This window comes from Pseudophryne corroboree, chromosome 9, assembly GCF_028390025.1.
Source record: "Pseudophryne corroboree isolate aPseCor3 chromosome 9, aPseCor3.hap2, whole genome shotgun sequence".
In the NCBI taxonomy this organism is placed as follows: Eukaryota; Metazoa; Chordata; class Amphibia; order Anura; family Myobatrachidae; genus Pseudophryne; species Pseudophryne corroboree.
Genome location: NC_086452.1, coordinates 108,579,084 through 108,592,299, shown reverse-complemented (window position 1 = coordinate 108,592,299; position 13,216 = coordinate 108,579,084).

Here is a 13,216-nt window from a genome sequence, read left to right as displayed (position 1 = left end):
CGACGCCTCATGAGATATTTCCAATTTCATGTGTGAAAGTACTGCAAACAGCGGCCGGCCCCCGCCCCATTGCTGTTGGTTTATGCCTTAGAGGACTCGGACGCTCGCATTTGTAAAGCACGGTGTTTTCCTCCGCCTCCTGCTAGCCTGTTGCCCTTCCCCCATGGGAGCCTGCACAGATCATGCAGTAGACAGGGAGGGAATGCAAATGCAGGTCATGTGCAATACACAAACGCCCACTGTAGTACTGTTTTGCTCACTTACAGTACTGTACTGTAGGTTGCATTTAGCGTAAAGAATCGCTCCTGCAGATGTACTTTGATTTATGTGAAACCTGTGTGCATCCTTCCATTGGATGTACTGTATTGGAGAGAAAAAAAAAAATGTTACAGTGAATGTCACGGGAACACATTAAAAATAAGGTTGGCACTTCCTTCCCATTGGTGTTGGTTTACAGTATGCCGTAGTGTACTCGGACGCTCATGTAATTGCATTTCAAAGGCACAGTATTTTCCATCGTCTCCCCCCTACCCCCATCGCCCTTCCCCCCTGGGGGCCTGCACAGGGAGGAAATTCAGGTCCTGTGCAATACACAAACGCTGAAGATCTACAGTACTGTTTTGCTCAGTTGGTAGCGTCAGAATACACTCATTTCATTCCCGCTGTTTAGGTGCATTTAGCGTAAAGAATCGCTCCTGCAGATGTACTTTGATTTATGTGAAACCTGTGTGCATCCTTCCATTGACTGTCTTACAATGTAAATAAAATAATACAGTGCATTATTACAGAAAAAAAAAAAAAGAAAGAAAGAAAGCACATCAGGTCTCGAACCCTGGACCCCCAGCGAGGGAGGTGGGAGCCTTCACCCCTAGCCCACGACGCCTCATGAGAGATTTCCAATTTCATGTGTGAAAGTACTGCAAACAGCGGCCGGCCCCCGCCCCATTGCTGTTGGTTTATGCCTTAGAGGACTCGGACGCTCGCATTTGTAAAGCACGGTGTTTTCCTCCGCCTCCTGCTAGCCTGTTGCCCTTCCCCCATGGGAGCCTGCACAGATCATGCAGTAGACAGGGAGGGAATGCAAATGCAGGTCATGTGCAATACACAAACGCCCACTGTAGTACTGTTTTGCTCACTTACAGTACTGTACTGTAGGTTGCATTTAGCGTAAAGAATCGCTCCTGCAGATGTACTTTGATTTATGTGAAACCTGTGTGCATCCTTCCATTGGATGTACTGTATTGGAGAGAAAAAAAAAATGTTACAGTGAATGTCACGGGAACACATTAAAAATAAGGTTGGCACTTCCTTCCCATTGGTGTTGGTTTACAGTATGCCGTAGTGTACTCGGACGCTCATGTAATTGCATTTCAAAGGCACAGTATTTTCCATCGTCTCCCCCCTACCCCCATCGCCCTTCCCCCCTGGGGGCCTGCACAGGGAGGAAATTCAGGTCCTGTGCAATACACAAACGCTGAAGATCTACAGTACTGTTTTGCTCAGTTGGTAGCGTCAGAATACACTCATTTCATTCCCGCTGTTTAGGTGCATTTAGCGTAAAGAATCGCTCCTGCAGATGTACTTTGATTTATGTGAAACCTGTGTGCATCCTTCCATTGACTGTCTTACAATGTAAATAAAATAATACAGTGCATTATTACAGAAAAAAAAAAAAAAAACAGAAAGAAAGCACATCAGGTCTCGAACCCTGGACCCCCAGCGAGGGAGGTGGGAGCCTTCACCCCTAGCCCACGACGCCTCATGAGAGATTTCCAATTTCATGTGTGAAAGTACTGCAAACAGCGGCCGGCCCCCGCCCCATTGCTGTTGGTTTATGCCTTAGAGGACTCGGACGCTCGCATTTGTAAAGCACGGTGTTTTCCTCCGCCTCCTGCTAGTCCTCCATTCCCATTATGCATTAGCGAACTCAGACGCTCATATATTTTAAAAGCACGGTGTTTATACATTGTACTGTACATTCTTCCTTTTACACAATTACTGTAGTTGCGTCTCCATACACATACAGTACAGTACTCCATACTTTTTCCACCGCCTCCCGTTACGCCTACAGTATTGCCAGAGCTGTAGATCAATCCGCCGCTATACTGTACGATCGAAAGTACTGGATTAGTGGAGCATTAGCCACACAGTGGTGGAGATGTGTAATGCATGATGAGTATCTAGATCGCCTCAACGCGCCTGCCTGTGATTAAACTCAGCTATCGCATTAGCGTGACTAAACGCCCGTCTCGGCGGAGAAACAGTCAAGATAAAGGTGGCTACATCTGTACCACCCCATATACAGCCCATACCCCCAGCAAACAGCACAATAATGGGCAGCAGTCATGGCTTTATAGGCGGACAGTACTGAGATGACATTCAATGTGTCAGGTCTCTGATTTGGTCTGTCCCCGGCAGGGGCACTAGTGGGTCAGTGTTGGTACGATGTGCAAAGCGTGGAGGCAATATAAAAGTCCTGCGCATATGCGCTGATGTTTATTAGCACAGAGGTCACAGAGCAGATGGTATAACAATAAATAATAACTGAAGACCGGCAATGTGGCAAACAATGATTGATAACTGAATCCAAAAGTATCTGAAAGTCTCTTGCAACAAAATATGAAATAACTTGAAATGCAGATGAATAAACAAAACTCCGGTAATACTGGAAAGCATAGTCTCTGTATGACACAATATGAAATGAACTGATAACTGAATGCAAATGGATTTGAAAGCAGAACTCCAGTATTATTTGGAAACACACAGTCTCTATATAGCACAAGTCCTTATGGCCACACTAGGCCCAAGCAGGAGACAGTCCCAATGCAATTAGTTGGTAAAACTGCTGCGATGCACAGGTTGATGTACTGATAATGAAGTGCACAGGTAAGGAAATTAAATGAACACCTGAGGAGAGTCTCTTACTGCTGATGAGCTTGTAGCTGGCTGTGGCTGAAATCCGGTGTAAACAGGGAAGCTGTAGAATGATGAATGGAGCAGTGAAGGTAACCACAGAGGATCGCTGGAAACAGGAACCAGGAGGACTAGACACACCATATGTGACTCGTTGTACGAGGCGATGTGAGAGAGCCACGGACTGGAACTTATACCCCTTGCTCTGCGGTGATTGGTCACTGAACTCTGGCTGGAAGCACAGCGCTGAATTGGATGCCTGGATCAGCTGAGTGCAGGTGTCATGGCAGCGTCCATACAGGCCGGATGCCGGCACACAGCAGAATGCCACACAGGACCAGACTCAGGGGTACTCAGCGACACGGGAGATGACGCTCGCTGTCAGCGCATCCATGCAGCCGCAACTGGGGCCATGACCTCCAGAGGCCTGCACACCAGCGTGCTGGTAAGTGAGACGCAGCTGAACGCCGATTCCTGACACAATGACAGATCACTCTGCCTCCACACAGATCTCCTCTCAGATCACACTGCCTCCAAACAGATCACACAACCTTCACACAGCCTCCCTTCTCACATTACACTGTCTCCCTCCACATAGATCACACTGCCTCTGTGACACTCTGACATGGATAGCCTATTGACGTGGATTTATGGGGATATATGTGGCTATATAGGTACCATCATCACCCATATACTGGAGACCACCTGGGTGAGACACCTAAACTTTCCCTAAAAGGAACCCTCACTTCTCACTAGCTGGCACAGTGCAGCTGAAAGGGTTAACAGCTTCCCCTTGGTTAGGTTGCTAGGCAACGCCAGCAACCTGAGGACAGCAACTTGTGGAGCACTAGGACCCAGGAGCAGACCAGCAGAGCAGGAGGAATTGATGTCTCTGATTGGGTGGTGCAGAGCGGGAACAGAGGAAAGCGGAGTTACCACCCAGAGAGTGCCCTGAGGTAACAGTGCGAAGTGTGTGTGCTCTGAGGTAACAGCGCGGAGAGTGATGCTGCGCTGAGGTGATGTTGAGGAGAACCGCGTGCTGGAGAGAGTGAGAGGGACGCAGCGATGAGCGGAGCGGGGTGATGTGAGGAGAGCTGTTAGCCAGAGCTGGGATCTGATCACCGTCGCTGAGGGGAGCCGCATTGGCAACTCGGATGCTGCACGGCACTAGGAGAGACAAACACCAGGTACCCACCGTTTATGGGCTGGAGACCCGGTAGTCACTGTCGCCACTAACAGGTACTCGCTCCAGTCGCACTTTCACCCCAGCTAGTACTCTTCAACAAAAAGTGTCACTTCACATCGCTGAGCAGAGTAGAGAGGAGGGAGGAGAGAGACTGAGTTACTCCATCTAGTGCAGTTGAGACTTGAGAGTGACCCTATCCGTACTTGAGGTAAACCTGCGCCAGTGCTTGAAACAGCGTGATTGACAGAATGTTCCCAGGTTAATTGCAATTTACCTCAGGAGAGGCTGCCATCAGAGAAAACACTGTACTTTTCAGTGTGTGAGTTAGAACAGGACTCTCTATGCACTAATAGGGCACCCTAAGGTTTACACTTACCAAGTTTACTTTCTACTTGTATAAAACTGTTGCTCTGCTTGTTTCTTATCCGAACATTGATACCTGCATGCCATTTGCTGATAGACTCTGCCAAACCGGCCTGCCTGTCTTTTTTGTCAGCTAGAAATCTCCTCACTAATACTTGCCCTGGCTTATGAGAGGGTATCCGCTACAAATTGCTATGTTCCCTCATAACCTGCAGTCACCTGCCTAGCCCTAGCACTGCATTATTTCTTGTCACTTAGAAGGAGCCGGCGCTGTTCCTCTACCGAGTTACCTGTTTTCTCCAATGGCAGACTATACTTATATGTCAGCTTAATGCTTGCTTTGACACTGACTGAGCCGTTTTAGGAACCTGCATGCCATTCTTTACCTGCACTGAACTGCTAGCTCTGTACTGTGTACCTGCTACTGCTAATCTGCACTACGGAACTGTACTTTATATATACTGTGCTATTAATTCTTATCTACCAGCTTTACCTGCTATCCTTACGACTGTGGATTACAATGGGTTCTCTTAAACTGACTTCTCCGCTACTTAGGTTAGGATAGCTATAAACTGAGTACATACCTGAGTTTAGGAGCAGGTTAAAGTGATATTTGAGGTAATGCCGCCACCGTGTGAACATGTTAGAATATTACAAGGGATTTGTACATGCACAGTCCAAGGAGGTAGTATACTAATACATTGTGACTTTCTTTTCTTGTTTTGTCTTATGATTGCATATTCTTATTTGCATTGTTTCTTCATTGGTGGAATTGTATTCACCTGATAACCTATTCATTCCATAGCGGTGACCAATTGTTCTCGAATAATAAATCATACCGTCCTAATGTGTGGTGACTTTTGTATTGGGTCCTCTAGGGTTGGGTTTCCCCGTCTCTCTGCCTAGGGTTCCAGCGGCGAGATCCAGTTCAAGATTACTCCCGGGCGAAGAATCCAGGTACGTCCACTGACACCTGTACTCATAACAATACTCCACCATACCTACCTGTTATACCTCCACACAGCCTCCCTCCTTACATTACACTGCCTCCACACAGCCTCCCTCCACACATTACATTGCCTCCACACAGCCTCCCTCCACACATTACATTGCCTCCACACAGCCTCCCTCCTCACATTACACTGCCTCTACACAGCCTCCCTCCTTACATTACACTGCCTCCACACAGCCTTCCTCCACACATTACATTGCCTCCACACAGCCTCCCTCCTCACATTACACTGCCTCTACACAGCCTCCCTCCTTACATTACACTGCCTCCACACAGCCTCCCTCCACACATTACATTGCCTAAACACAGCCTCCCTCCTCACATTACACTGCCTCTACACAGCCTCCCTCCTTACATTACACTGCCTCCACACAGCCTCCCTTCACACATTACATTGCCTCCACACAGCCTCCCTCCTCACATTACACTGCCTCTACACAGCCTCCCTCCACACAGATCACACTATCTCCACACAGCCTCCCTCCACATAGATCACACTATCTCCACACAGCCTCCCTTCACATAGATCACACTGTCTCCACACAGCCTCCCTCCTCACAGATAACAATTCCTCCACAGTGTGCCACAGGGTGATACATAACACAGGGTATCACATGGCACGGTGGGTGGGGGGCCACAGGCTAACCGATTGCACAGGTGGCCACAGGGTAATGCATAGGACTTGGAGGCACAGGGTACCACATGGCACAGGGGGCACAGGCTAATCCATAGCACAAAGGCCACAGGATAACACATAGAACAGGAGGGCACACGGTTTATCATGGCACAGGGGGGCACATGGCACAGGGGTCACAGGGTAACACATGGCACAGGGGGGCACAGGGTATCACATGGCACAGGGGGGCACACAGAGGGTGCACAGGGTAACATATGACACAGGTGGGTGAACTGCCAGGGAACTGTATGGAGAGAGAGGAGGAGGGGAAGGATGGGCACAGTACTGGGTAGTACCGGCTGCTGGGCGTTACTATGCACTGCATGAGTACTGGGAGCACACATTGTCGCCTCCTGTCACTGACTCCTGGCATGATCTTGGCTGCTGCTGCATGCTGGGTCCACTCCCACTGATGGGGGTGCCGGGCTGTTCTATCGGGTGGTGTTAGCAGCATTTCCAGGGATGGCAGCATGGGGAGAGAGGCTGCTCAGACTGTGCAGCCAGGCAGGGAAATGTGAGGACAAGCCCCCCCTCCGAGCCAGATCCTCACTGGGTCAGTTTTCTATGCAGCTATTATTGGCTGCAGCTATTATTGGCTGCAGCATGGCCCCGCCCCCAGCTCCAGACACTGTTTGACATAAGGAAGGGAGACTGAGCTGGTCACTGACTCTCCCTGTCTCCTCCCCTTTCTCTTTCCCAGCAGCACTGCAAGTTTAGTGACATTTGACTATGAATATTAGTAGTATAATACAAAGAAAATAGTTTTAAGTTATAAATATCTTTATATTATTCAACGGTGGTGGTTCTGCCTCCCCTGACTGCACATCCCTAGAGTAACAGGTGAACAGCTGGTGACTGTATCTCAGTAGCCGTGCATGCACTACAGGTTCTGTAGCGGTATTTATCAGCCTCTGTATCGGTGTGGATGCAGTAATTGCAAGATCTCTTTTGGAGCTGAGTGCTCTCTTCTGCAGTTGGGCAGTTGGCCTGGGCCCCTACTGGACCTTTACTGGGCCCCTCCATCAGACCTGGGACCAGGTAATTTGTACCCTCTCCCCCCTCTCTTGGCACCACTGGTTTCGGGAACACTGTTAACCTGATGGTCATGGCAGTGGGGCCGTTACCGCCGCATCCCGATGAGAGGACACCAGAAGTACCTGTAGTAGAGTGTAATTTCTCAACAATCTGTCACGAACCGGTCTCTCACCTTTGCGGGTTCTGGGGTTCATCCGTTGCCAGTGCGGTTGCTCGCGGTGCTGTGCGCCCGTGTGGGGACACGGCGTGATCAATGGCACAGGTAATGCAGAGTCTGGGAACTGTGAGTGCGGGGACCAAATGGCCTAAGGCACTGCGGTGTGTCTGCTGTATAGGAGGTGGCCATGTTGGAGACCAAATAGCTAATACTGAGCACTTGTGAAAACACCTGTGGGCAGGTGTAAGCCAATCCCGTGCTTGTGCTGCCTTTAAGTAGGCTGGGATTATGTCACTCTGGGCCAGTGCTTTGTTGTATCAAAGCTGTGCTCTAGCTCTGAACTCTCTCCGTGCATTCCTGTGTGATTCCCGTGGTCCAGATATCGCCTCCGTTCCCAGAGGTCCGTTTTGCAGCCTTCACTGCCAAAGATCTACCGGCTCTCCATTGTGCTATCAGTCAATTGCACACCTATTGGAAATACTCGGATTCCCAGTGTCCTGCATGAGGTTACCCTGTCTGTCTGCCTATCATACAAAGTCTGGAGGATTCCAATTCCTTCAGCTGTTCGTTTGTTCAACTCTGCATTTAACCCATTCATCACCTTGCCATCTACTACAGTTTCACAGTGATCTCCGGAACCCGCAAGTAACCCAATTCAGTACTTTTTCTATGTTGTCATTACAAGGATAATTCTTCACAGTCTCTCAGTTAACTCTTAAAACTCCATTGCAAATTCTTACAGTTAATTCTCCATGTCTGCATAAACCAGTTAAACACAATCTGCAGTTCAGCATCAAAGCCTGTTTATATTTGGACAATTCAACATTTATTCTTCAGCTTGTTTTTGCATATGTTTCCATGAACATTTCTTTTATTTATTTCTGAGTTTTCTCTTGCATTTTATTTCTGTCATTCCTGCAATACTTCAGTATAATGATGATTAACAACTAGTCATTTAACTCCTTACCGAATTGTTACTTTAATAAATATATGAAACGGAACTTCCTTCGTCCTCCCTGTTTTCTTCATACCCCAGCACCTACACCTGAGGTTGGTTCCAGGTTAACGGATTCACAAAAACACCCGGACCTGACAGTAAGCACTGGCCACATGGATCCGTCAAGTGACCAATTCGCAGGAGGCGGTGCTACGTCAAATATCCTTTCCCGTCTGGAAAACCAGGAGTCTATACAGACACAAATAGTGCAGTTTATGCAAACTATGGCAGACCGTTTAGAGACTCTTCATACAGCAATTAAAACGTCTCAAGTCCAGATTCCAACTCCGGTTGTCCCAGTTACCACTACAGCTTCTCCTGTGATGCTGCCTACGTCCCGCTTGCAGTTACCCTCTCCGAGTAAGTTTGACGGAACTCCAAAACTTTGCAGGGGATTCCTGAATCAATGCGAGATCCAGTTCGAACTGATGTCCGCCAGTTTCCCATCAGCTCGTTCTAAGGTCGCCGGTCAGGCTCTGGAGTGGGCATCACCATTATGGGAGAGAGGTGATCCTATCCTCTCTAATTACAAAGAGTTTGTATCTTCTTTCCGGAGAATCTTTGACGAACCCGGCAGGACCACCTCAGCATCTTTGGAGATTCTCCGTCTACGTCAAGGTTTACGTCCTGTCAATCAATATATTGTTCAGTTTCGCACGTTGTCTTCAGAGTTAAACTGGAATGAGGAGGCCCTGATCGCCGCGTTTTGGAATGGACTTTCTGAGAGAATCAAGGACGATTTAACTATCCGGGATGTGCCAACTAAACTGGATGAATTGATTTCTCTCTGTAACAAACTTGACCTACGCTACAGGGAGCGATGTTTAGAGAAATCCAGGGCAGAGCGATCCAGTCCACGTTATCATCCTAGGCCTCGACAAGATTCTTCATCACAGTCTCCGGTAACGACAGACGAACCTATGCAGATTGGGCGCTCTCGCCTCACAGAAGAGGAACGACTTCGTCGTCGACAGGGTAACCTCTGCATGTACTGTGGGTCCTCTGAACACTTAGTTAAATTCTGCAAACTCCGACCGGGAAACTCTCGCTCCTAGCTTATTCAAGAGAGGTTAAGCTAGGAGTTACTCTAGAATCACGTTCTGGGGAAGAGCCGACTTTGTCTATTCAATTAGAAGTTCCAAGTTCTACAGTGAAAGTTTCAGCTCTCCTAGATTCTGGGGCAGCCGAGAACTTCATCTCCTCAGCCTTTGTCATGCGGTCTAAAGTTCAAACCATGCCTCTGGAAGCAGCAGTTGCCGTTACAGCAGTGGATGGAAGTCGAATTCCAGATGGTATAATTACTCATCGAACCGTATGTCTCAAGAAGAAAGTTGGTGTGCTCCATTCCGAATACCTCTCCTTCTACGTGATTCCCAAAGCCTCTCAAGATGTGATACTTGGTTTACCTTGGCTGCAGAAACATAACCCTCAACTTAATTGGCAAACCATGGAAGTCCTTTCATGGGGTAAATCTTGTACCAAAGACTGTTTAGCCTCAATTGTACCTCTCCGGTCAATCAGCCTTCCCGACCTACCTCCGGTGTATCAATCCTTTGCGGATGTTTTCAGTAAACAAGCAGCAGACTCTCTACCTCCTCATCGCGAATGGGACTGCCCAATTGTCCTGGTTCCGGGTAAAACACCTCCTAGGGGACGAATTTATCCGCTATCCATCCCAGAGACGCAAGCTATGTCTGATTATATACAAGAAAATCTAACCAAAGGATTTATCAGACCATCTTCTTCACCTGCAGGAGCCGGATTCTTTTTCGTTAAGAAGAAGGACGGTGGGTTACGACCATGCATAGATTACCGTGGACTCAATGAGATCACTGTGAAAAACAAGTATCCATTACCCTTAATTCCAGAATTATTTGACCGGGTAAAAGGAGCTACTGTGTTTACAAAACTGGATCTCCGAGGGGCCTACAATTTAATCCGCATCCGAGAAGGGGACGAGTGGAAAACTGCTTTTAATACCCGGGATGGGCATTACGAATACCTTGTAATGCCTTTCGGTCTTTGTAATGCACCTGCAGTTTTTCAAAGCTATGTGAATGAACTTTTTCGTGATCTTCTCTACAAGTGTCTAGTAGTGTACCTGGATGATATCCTAATATTCTCTAGGGATATAAAGTCTCACCGTCACCAAGTTAAAGAGGTACTGACACGTCTGAGGAAAAATCAACTTTATTGTAAGTTAGAGAAGTGCACTTTTGAAGTATCTTCCATACCGTTCCTTGGTTACATCATTTCCGGATCAGAGCTATGTATGGATCCCGGTAAGGTACAAGCTATCCGAGATTGGTCCACTCCTACAACTCTCAAGGGGATTCAGCGATTTCTCGGCTTTGCTAATTTCTATAGGAGATTCATTAAGAATTATTCTACGTTAGCTGCTCCCATCACAGCCCTAACTCGTAAGGGAGCAAATCCTACGAACTGGTCTTCAGAAGCAATCAAAGCCTTCTCTGATTTAAAGCAAGCCTTTGTGTCAGCCCCCATTCTTCGACAGCCTGATCTGAATCGTCCCTTTCTACTAGAGGTGGATGCATCTACAGAAGCAGTAGGAGCTGTGTTGTCACAAGTCTTTGAAGATAAAAAGGTCCATCCCTGCGGATATTTCTCCCGTAAGTTCCTCCCGGCAGAACGTAATTATGCAATCGGTGAGCAAGAGTTACTTGCCATCAAGTTGGCATTTGAGGAGTGGAGATACCTCCTAGAAGGAGCTCAACATCGCATTACAGTTTATACTGATCATAAGAATCTTCTGTATCTGCAGTCAGCTCAGTGTTTGAATCCACGACAAGCTCGATGGGCGCTTTTCTTCTCACGATTTGATTTCAAACTCACCTATCGTCCAGGGTCTCAGAACAAAAAGGCAGATGCCCTTTCCCGGTCCTTTGCTTCTTCTGAATTAAATGATGCTACCACGAATCAAGCCATTGTGAATCCTAGGTCCTTTTTAATGACTCGAACCTCTCCAGTTCCTCCGCCTGGCAAGACCTTTGTCGCCACAAGTCTTCGAAAACGGCTGCTTACCTGGGCTCACTCCTCTTCCTTCATGGGTCATCCTGGGGTTCTAAAGACTCTCAAGTTTATTCAACAGTCTTATTGGTGGCCACGTCTCAAAGCCGATGTCCAAGAGTTTATAGCAGCATGTCCTAAATGTGCCCAACATAAGAGTCCAAGAAGTTCTCCACCAGGTTTGTTACATCCACTATCCATACCCAAACAACCATGGACTCATATCTCAATGGATTTCGTGACCGATCTACCTCCATCAAAAGGGCGAAATACCATTTGGGTGATAGTGGATCGATTTTCGAAAATGGCACATTTCATTCCATTAACTGGGTTACCATCAGCCCCTTTACTAGCCAGATTGTTCATCTCTGAAATCTTCAAGTTGCATGGCCTTCCTCGAGAAATTGTTTCTGATCGGGGAACACAGTTTGTGGCCAAGTTTTGGAGGTCGCTTTGTTCATCTTTAAATGTCAAGTTGAACTTTTCTTCTGCATATCATCCTCAGACAGATGGACAAACTGAGAGAGTCAACCAAGACCTTGAAACATTTCTCCGGCTATATATATCGTCCTCACAGGATGACTGGGTTGACTACCTTCCATTGGCAGAATTTGCTCATAATAATCTCTTCCATTCATCTTCAGAATCTACGCCCTTTTATATTAACTTCGGCTTTCATCCTCGTGTGCCAGAGTTTCATCCATTGCCAGCCCTAGAGGTCCCAGCGGCAGATCAAGAGCTTCAACGTCTATCTAGCATCTGGAGTTGTGTACGTAAGTCCTTGGTCAAAACTTCCGCTCGTTATAAATCTTTTGCAGATAGAAAACGTAAAGCTGTACCGAATTACAAAGTGGGAGACCAAGTTTGGATTTCTACGCGCAATCTCAAGTTCAAAGTTCCTTCTAAGAAATTTGCTCCCAGGTTTATTGGTCCATTTCCCATTGTAAAGGTACTCAACCCTGTGTCATACAAAGTCAAGCTGCCACCGTCTTTGAGAATTCCTAACGCCTTTCATACATCTTTACTGAAGCCTTTGATTCTCAATAAGTTCCGTACTACCCAGTCCAAATCTCCTAAAGTTCACTCTTTGCAGAATGAGGAATTTGAAGTTAAAGAGATTGTGGACTCACGTTCCCGATATGGACGTTTACAGTTTCTGGTCGACTGGAAGGGTTACGGCCCGGAGGAGAGATCCTGGGTTTTCTCTGAAGATGTTCATGCTCCAAGACTGGTACAGAAATACTTCTCCAAAAATCCTGACAAGGTTCAAAGGTGTTCGGAGACCACCCGTAGAAGAGGGGGTACTGTCACGAACCGGTCTCTCACCTTTGCGGGTTCTGGGGTTCATCCGTTGCCAGTGCGGTTGCTCGCGGTGCTGTGCGCCCGTGTGGGGACACGGCATGATCAATGGCACAGGTAATGCAGAGTCTGGGAACTGTGAGTGCGGGGACCAAATGGACTAAGGCACTGCGGTGTGTCTGCTGTATAGGAGGTGGCCATGTTGGAGACCAAATAGCTAATACTGAGCACTTGTGAAAACACCTGTGGGCAGGTGTAAGCCAATCCCGTGCTTGTGCTGCCTTTAAGTAGGCTGGGATTATGTCACTCTGGGCCAGTGCTTTGTTGTATCAAAGCTGTGCTCTAGCTCTGAACTCTCTCCGTGCATTCCTGTGTGATTCCCGTGGTCCAGATATCGCCTCCGTTCCCAGAGGTCCGTTTTGCAGCCTTCACTGCCAAAGATCTACCGGCTCTCCATTGTGCTATCAGTCAATTGCACACCTATTGGAAATACTCGGATTCCCAGTGTCCTGCATGAGGTTACCCTGTCTGTCTGCCTATCATACAAAGTC